General features: G+C 42.3%; 1 pseudogene across 1 annotated transcript; it reads right to left on the reverse strand.

Annotated features, from left to right (window-relative positions):
* Positions 1-2733: 2733 nt before the first annotated feature.
* Positions 2734-5569, reverse strand: LOC100403201 (serine/threonine-protein kinase 38 pseudogene; annotated as a pseudogene). Its single transcript, XR_013518875.1, has one exon. The product of XR_013518875.1 is annotated as a serine/threonine-protein kinase 38 pseudogene (transcript).
* Positions 5570-7789: the final 2220 nt, after the last annotated feature.

The raw sequence follows: 7789 nt of genomic DNA on the forward strand, positions 1-7789 counted from the left end.
CCTGGAGTCCTACGAAGGGGAAGCAGACAGAGGTTTATCTACATACTTTAAAAGTTGTCCCTCCTCAAGACGTTGTTCAATTAGATCTGTAATTTCTTTTTTTTTTTTTTTTAAAACATCACATTAAATTTTTTGTCCCTTGTGAATACTGCTCTAGACCAAGCAAGCAAAGTAGTAAACCATGCTTGGCATAGATCTATCTATTAGGCATCAGCCTTTTAAAAAACAGATATTGTTTGAGAAGGACCTGCTAGTCTAGTGGACTTATTTTTTTTTTTTCTCTCTCTTTTTTTTTTTTTTTTTTTTAGGGAAACAGAGAAAAAGAAGGGGAAAAAAAGAAAAAGAGGGAAAAAGGAATATTACTTCATTCCTAAAATGGGTTTCAATAATGGCCGATCAATATTTTGAGTGTTTAAAGTGGTTAATGCATATTTTATGTGTTTAAAATGGAGACCTCTGTTGTGTTTATTTGTTCTGGTTCTGAGTTCAAGTCCTGGATATCTTATCAATTTGTTGTCTCGTTGAATCTAAATCTCATTATGTGTCTTATGTATCTGGGTGTTAAGATCTCTTATTGTAACATTAATCCTTTTACCCTTGCATCCTTGTAGCTTTGAAATCTATTTTATTAAGTGTGAGAATTGCAACTCCTGCTTTTTATTTATTTATTTTTGCTCTCCATTTGGTTGGTGAGCTTTTTTCCATCCCCTTGTTTTGAGTCTTTGTATATCTTTAGATATATCGTTAGATTTTGTGGATAATGAATATTTTGTGTGTTTAAAATGGAGAGCCCTATTGAGTTTATTTGTTCTGGATCTTAGTTCCAGTCCTGGATATCGTTATCAATTTTCTGTCTCGTTGAATCTAAATCTCATTATAGGTCTTATGTATCTGGGTGTTAAGATCTCTTATTATTACATTAATCCTTTTATCCTTGTATCCTTGTAGCTTTGAAATCTATTTTGTCAAATGTGAAAATTGCAACTCCTGCTTATTTATTTATTTTTGCTCTCCATTTGGTTGGTACGTTTTTTTTTTTTCCAGCCCTTTATTTTGAGTCTATGTATATCTTTGGATATACCGTTAGATTTTGTCTGTATCTTTTGATTGGGAGGTTTGGTCGATTTAAATTTAGGGTTGCTGCCGTTTGATATTAACTGGCTATTTTGTCCTTTCATTGATAAAAATTCTTCTTTATGTTAATGCTCTTTACTTTTTGGTGTATTTTTAGAAAGGGTCATACTGGTTGTTCCTTTCTGTGTATAGTGCTTCTTTTAGAAGTTCTTGTAAAGCAGGCCTGGTGGTAATAAAATCTCTGAGTACTTGCTTGTTCCTAAAAAATTTTATTTTTCCTTCAAATGTAAAGCTTAAATTGGCAGGATATGAAATTCTGGGCTGAAAGTTCTGTTGATTAAGTATATTGAATATTGGCCCCCACTCTCTTCTAGCTTGTAGGGTTTCCGTTGAGAGATCTGCTGTAAGCCTAATAGGCTTACCTTTATGGGTAACTTGATCTTTCTCTCTGGCTGCCCTTAATATTTTCTCCTTCGTTTCGATCTTGGTGAATCTGACGATTATGTGCCTTGGGGTTGGTCTTCTTGAGGAATATCTTTGTGGTGTTCTCTGTATTGCCTGGGGTTGAATAGTGTCCTGCTTTGCTAAATTAGGAAAATTTTCCTGGATAATGTCCTGGAGAGTATTTTCCAGCTTGAATTCATTCTCTCCGTCACATTCAGGTACACCAATCAAGCGTATATTAGGTCTTTTCACATAGTCCCATATTGCTTGGAGACTTTGCTCATTCCTTTTTATCCTTTTTTCTCTATTCTTGTCTTGTTGTGTTGTTTCATTAAGTTGATCTTCGACCTCTGATACCCTTTCTTCTGCTTGATCCATTCGGCTGTTTAAGCTTGTACATGTTGCACTAAGTTCTCGTGTTGTATTTTTCAACTCCATAAGTTCATTTGTATTCCTCTCTATATTGTCTATTCTTTTCAACATTTCATCTAATCTTTTTTCCAAGTTCTTAGTTTCTTTACATTGGGTTAGAACAAGTTCCTTTAACTCCCAGAAGTTTCTTATCATCCACCTTTTAAAGCCTACTTCAGATAATGGAACACAGTCCTTTTCCATCAGGGCTTGTTCCGTTACTGATGAGTCCTTTTCCATCAGGGCTTGTTCTGCTGCTGATGAGTCCTTTTCCATCAGGGCTTGTTCTGTTGCTGATGGGTTCTGATTTTGAGTATACTCGGCCTTCTTAGGCTGTTTTTTTCCCTTCATTGTAGATGAACCGCCTTTCTAATTAGTTTTCTGAGTCGACGTCCGACTTATTGATTCCCAGTGTTGGGATCCGAGCAACCCACTGTGGCAGCCTAAATAGCAGCGGTAAGACTGATGGTGCTCTTCTGCCCGGGAATCTCTGGTCTGGCTTCCTTCTTGAGTCCGCAACAAGCGGCTCTGACTTCCCGGAGCTCCAAACTCCGGTCAGTAGGGGAAGCAGTCCCGTTGGCTCTGCATGAAGAGCTGCTGCGCCGAGACGCCGGCAAAACCACTGCGGCGGCCACAAGAGTCGTGCTGGCGACCCGTGGGGCTCCTCCACTGGGAATCGGCTGATCGGTGAGTAACGAAAATTTGTCTAAAAGTGTGGCGTCGTCTCGTTCTCTGGGCTTTCACTGGGAGCTACAATCCTGAGCTGTTAGTGGTCGGCCATCTTGGATCGATCCTCCCAGAGTCTCTTATGAGAGAATGCCACAGCAGAGAGACCCAATCCGCCTAACTTGCAGGCGACCCTTTAGGGTGGGGAGGAGTATCCTCCAGGAAGGCATCTGCAAAGGAAAAAACTGTAATCATGATTCCAAGGCAAAATGGCTAACGTTGGGAGAGAAGGAATACCGAGAGGAGACGAAACATGGTTGCACCAAGGACTGAGGAGTGAATTTTACAAGGACTTGTCAGCTGGCTCTGTACTTCTATTGGGCTGGTTCCTTCACCATTTCCAAAGAGGTTCTGGAGACCTTGCAGGAACAGGAAGAGCACCTTAGCCAAGAGGATTCCAGGCCTCCTGCCTCTGCCTGGGTTCTCCTTGTTAGGTTCCCAAGGAATAAACTGAGCTCCCATTGGCAGTACTTGCAGGTATTGCTGGTCCACGGCAACATCTGTTTTAGGGGTTTTCTGGTATAGCCGTGAAGAGAAAGTGAGTATTTTCCACATGATCCGGGATTCCTTGGCAATGCCCAAAGGCTTTCTGGGCCTTCTAAGAGCAACAATGGATCAAGCTGGTAACTCCCATCAACACTCAGAAAAGCAGCATGGGTTTTTTATATTGGGGGCAGAGAGGAGATAAATCAATGAACTGACAGCCTTTATCTTAGTACCATAAATAAAGTGCACCATGAATGGAGGCTATAAGCCACTCCCCTGAGGTTGAGGTATGGGTAGAAACTTCCATCACCACCCTCAGGGTAGTGGATCATTTCCTTCAGCCAGGATACTGGCTGCTGAGACTGTCATTATTGCTTTATTTCCTTAGTACTATGGGACTTTTAGCTATAAAGGAAAAAGAAATACTTGGTGGGCTTGGCAGACAGCATGTCACAAAATTACAGGAACTGGCTGATATTCGATGACTATACACAACAATCTCAATAATGTTGGATGATGGCTGTTTTTCCCTTTCATTCTGATGAACTTAGGAAAACTCAAGTTGTTTTGAAAACACCTATCGAATTGGCTCATTATGCTTCAGAAGAAGCAGGAAAGCTGTTTATGACCGATGTAGTAGAAATGGTTGTCTTTGTTTACAAGTTTTCAGACGGATTATGGAAGAAAATCCTCTTATCACATTTCAGGAGACTTTACTATGACATATTGGTGAGTTACATCAACTTCTCAGAAGCTCTTCAAGAGTGTGAGAGGAAAAGCATGATGTTGTACAAAGAACTCTGCTCCATGTAGGATTCTGTGGCAAGAGTACTATTTTGCTGCATTCCTGTAGGAAGGTATTGCCCCACTTGCAGTCAGACCCTCAAAGTGCTTGTATGTGTAATTGATGAAGACCCAGTCTTTGTTCTTGTAATCAGTCTCAGGGTGATTACTTGTGGCCACTGTTGGCTTAAGAATATCAGACTCTGGAAACTCATAGAAGTTTGAGGTATCATCAATGCTTTTGATTTCAATAGATATTGCAGCAGGTCTCTCTCTGATATGTTCCCAGTCAACACCTTCAAAAAAAGAGTTACTTTTGATTTCCTCAACTCCAGGAGCTCCAATTCTATGTTCCCATTCACAGCAGAATCTCAAAATTAGATCCTTGGCTTTCTCAGAGATGGGAACTTCTGGAGGAAAAGTCAAAGTTTCTTTCCAGTTCATCACCTTCTTATATGTCTCTTGAGGGGTCTCAGAACAGAAAGGTGGGTAGCCGATGAGCATCTCATACGTGATCACCCCAAGCAACCACCAATCACAGAGCTTGTTGTACCCGGTCTGCATGAACACCTCAGGAGCAATGTAGTCAGGAGTGCCTACTGTGGAGAAGGCTAGCTGACGTCTATTTCTTTTCCAGGTTTCTGCTTTCCTTTTGGAATTCATGTTCTGGAATGTGAAATCACTGGGGAGGCTGTGGTTCAGATTCCTATAAAATTCTGTCCTGTGTGCTTTTTTCAGTCCTGTGCAAAGACCAAAGTCAGAAAGTTTCACATGGCCCTTGCTGTCCAAAAGAAGGTTGTCTGGTTTGATGTCTCTGTGGATGAATCCAAGTTGGTGAATAGAGTCTATGGCTAATACTGTTTCTGCTATATAAAACTGAGTCTCTTCTTCTGTCAGAGTGTCTTTTTTCATCAACAAGGTCATCATGTCCCCTCCAGGCAGGAACTCCATGATTAGGTAGAGGTTTAGCTTATCCTGAAAACTATAGAACATTTTCACAACCCACAAACTGTCTGCCTCCACTAGAATGTCACACTCCGCACGAATGTGGCCAACCTGCTCTTTTTCAAGCATATCTGCTTTACGGAGTATTTTCATTGCATACACATGCCCTGTATCTTTCTTCTGAACAAGCTGTACCTCACCAAATGCTCCTCTACCTATGACTTTTAAGGACTCAAAATCTTCCAATCCAAGTCTTGTTCTCTTCAAAGGAAGAAACCCTGTTTCCTTCCGAGCATGTGCTGATCTTCTGAGTCATTTCTCCTCATCTTTTAGGCCTTCTTCTTCCATCACCTTTTCTAATTTCTTTTGTCTCATTTCTCGTTCTTCATGTTGAGCGATAAGGTTGCTATAAAAATTCTCCAGTGTCACTTTGGTCATTGTCACCCTTTCCTTTGTGTGGTTACTCATGGATGAGCAAGGTGTTGAGCCTGTCATTGCCATGGCAGAGCAGCGGGAGAGGCAGGGCTGGGGGCGGCGGAGAGCCGCAGACGCCCCTTCGGCCAGTAGTCCCTACGTGAAGGTTGGTGAAGTCCCGGCGGCGGCAGCCAACGAGCCAAAGACCAGAGGGGACGCGTGAGGGGCTCTGAGACAGGGGGCGACGGGCAGTTGCGCGTTGAGGACAACAGGAAGCGTTCCAACTGCCGGACGCAAATGCAGTTTTAACTTGATCATTTTCAGTTGGCAATTTCCAGTGACTGCCTCAGCGCTCCCCAGCTGGGTTATTATTTTAGAAATTATTCTCAATGGCCCAGCCTAGAGACCACTTTCGTCTTTTTTGCTTACATCTAATCAACCCTCTCTTCATGCCAATAATGAAGAGTGGATTCTATTTTATGCATCAAACTCTGACCAATATGGCCATCAACCCAAAGAAAATGTTATGAGAGTTGGGAAATTGAAAGAGAAAATATATATAGAGAAAGTAGCTGCCTTCTTCCAGCTAATGCTGGATTCAAAGAACTTTTACTGCTTTTTAGGATCAACTTGATTATTCAAGATATGTCCAATAAATTCATATCACAGTGAATTCTGTTTCTATTTTTCTAAATCTCTAAGAAGGGTAAAGATGTGTGTGTACATTACTTACTAAAATATAATGATAAAAGGTATAGGGTTAAGAACATACCACCCCAAAATATTACTGTAGGAGACCAGAATATACCACTCGAAATTCACCATGTTAGCATAAAGATTACTTTGAGCTGATTATTTTGGAAAACAGCAGAAACAGGAGAAGCTCTGAAAACATAGATGTTACCCTTTCAGAAGAGAAGTTATACACCTATAAAGGAAATCTCCATTTGTAAGCATGGCTTCCTCTCTGCATCAAGAAAGGGATAACTCTAAAATCACTAGAAACTCATCAATAAAGAAGGCACTGGCAACCACTGGCTAGGGTGTCAGCCAAGACTCCCAGACTTTGCTGTGGCATTTCCCTTCTTTCGTTCATGGATTGTAATGGCTTCTATCTCTTCTTTTATAATATTAAGAATGTTGTTGGCCAGGCACGGTGGCTCACGCCTGTAATCCCAGCGCTTTGGGAGGCTGAGGCGGGTGGATCATGAGGTCAGGAGATCGAGACGATCCTGGTCAACATGGTGAAACCCCGTCTCTACTAAAAGTGCAAAAAATTGGCTGGGCACGGTGGTACGTGCCTGTAGTCCCAGATGCTCAGGAGGCTGAGGCAGGAGAATTGCCTGGGCCCGGGAGGTGGAGGTTGCGGTGAGCTGAGATCACGCCATTGCACTCCAGCCTGGGTAACAAGAGCGAAACTCCGTCTCAAAAAAAAAGTTTTTTTTCCCATTGAAGGAACCCACTTGCATAAAAGCAAGAGGATTTTTCCCCCAAGTGCCTATCCCTTCCTTCACTTAAGCTTTTTTTTTCTTTTCTCCTCCATGTCAGGAGATAACACAGCCTTGAAAATACAGAGAGCTTTTCTGTGCAAGAGGTTTTTCTTTTTTCCTTTTGGGAGGCAACTTACTGGACCAGGTTCCCAAATCTTGGGACTCCTTCCTCTCACTTGTTTGAGAAGGACCTGATTCCACAGCTTCACCTTAGCAGAATGCTTATGGCAGAGAAAAGTGGTAAAAGTCACACAGAACGGCACAGAATGGAGGAACGGCCCAGCCTGCTCCTGCCAGTCACTGACTGCAGTTTGTCAAAGGCCACCTGGGAGTCAATTTAATGAATCCATGCACCCACCTGAGGTACTCTGTTGTCCCAAACTCAATTTCAAGCTTCAACTTGGAGCCCAAGAAAAGAAAACCAGATATCAGGGCAGACAATGGCAGAAGTCTAGGGGCACAGCACAGGAGAGAATGACTAATTCCTGCCAACTAGTCACCTCCTCCCAGCATCATGGAAGGAGGTCATGTGTGTGTATATCCATGGCATAAATGAGATCTACAGAACTCAAAGGTTACCAACAGCAGGGAGGATAGGCCAGCGCAGAGGTGAGTGAAGATATTCCTACCCTCTAGGCCTCCCTGTTGCATGGGTGAAGGCCATATTGGCATTTGGGTGGCACCTGCCACGGTTGGTGAAACTTGGAGATATAAGGATGGAAGAAAAAAGGGGATGCCTTTTTTTCTCTCTCCCTCATGTACCTTGGTCATTTGCTAGGAAGACAAATAAACTATGGAATGCCTTTTTCCCCACCTTCCAGATAGGTAAACCACCATCTTCAGTCTGTACTTGTCTCCAATGATCCTGAATCACTGGAACTCTTTTTGTGGGGGGTGGGGGAACGCTGTCTTTTCTGCTTCCTTCTCTGTCTTCTCTTTGTGGATGGGTAACTGTGTCTCCATACCATACGACATCACCCTTCATATGCATCCCCAAATTAGGATAAGTATAATTT

The sequence above is a fragment of the Callithrix jacchus genome, chromosome 6, assembly GCF_049354715.1.
Source record: "Callithrix jacchus isolate 240 chromosome 6, calJac240_pri, whole genome shotgun sequence".
NCBI classification, from domain to species: Eukaryota; Metazoa; Chordata; class Mammalia; order Primates; family Cebidae; genus Callithrix; species Callithrix jacchus.